This window comes from Stigmatopora argus, chromosome 12 (assembly GCF_051989625.1).
Source record: "Stigmatopora argus isolate UIUO_Sarg chromosome 12, RoL_Sarg_1.0, whole genome shotgun sequence".
NCBI lineage: Eukaryota > Metazoa > Chordata > Actinopteri > Syngnathiformes > Syngnathidae > Stigmatopora > Stigmatopora argus.
In genome coordinates this window covers 9711216-9711917 of record NC_135398.1, presented here as the reverse complement: position 1 = coordinate 9711917, position 702 = coordinate 9711216, and the positions used below count along the sequence as shown (strand labels likewise).

Sequence of the window (702 nt, the reverse complement as noted above, 5' to 3'; positions counted from 1 at the left end):
TCCTCCCACAGCTCCACTCAGCCGTCTCCCTCCCATCCTCCCTCTCTTTGCTCACCCACGCCCCCCTCTGAGTCTGAGCCTCCTCCCTCCGCTTCTGTCCATTTGTTCACACGCACACTTCCTCCAGACACCCCCCACAGGACAATGCCATTTCCCTCTATATTTATATCCCGTCCCATGTGAAGAAGAGGGAAAAATTAGTGTATATACGAATTATCACAGCAATTTAACACATTATTTGATCAATGGTGCAGCTTTAATTAAATTGAGTATTATTATGACTACAATTATACTTTATTATACTTTTTCAAATCTATCTTGCAAAGACTGAAAACAGTCTACTAGTTTTTTTTCTTAATATTTTTGACATAGTGTAGCCAAATAGTTAAATATTTTTCTGCCACTTAATAGAAAGTAGTGGGTGACGTTGATTAAACTTAATGGTTTAAATGACATGTTTTCTTGTTTCCAGGTAATCAAATCAATGTATGTAAATTTTAACAAATTGTTAAACGACTTCTTTCAGGTGTCTAACTTTGGGAAATAGACTTGTGTGTAGTAATATTAATACTTGACACTAGTTGTAAAATGTTTCCTCATATTAATATTAGTTAGATATATTCACCCCCACTCCGCTTTAATAACATTTAATGCCCTATAACGCTTTTAATTCAAGATTTATCAATCTAATTATAAGCACCT

At 35.3% G+C, this 702-nt stretch overlaps 1 protein-coding gene across 2 annotated transcripts in view; it reads left to right on the top strand.

Moving 5' to 3' along the window:
- LOC144085478 (solute carrier family 22 member 23-like) overlaps positions 1–702 on the top strand; it is an 81592-nt gene that overhangs the window by 33678 nt on the left and 47212 nt on the right. The gene's annotated exons all lie outside the window — the stretch shown is intronic.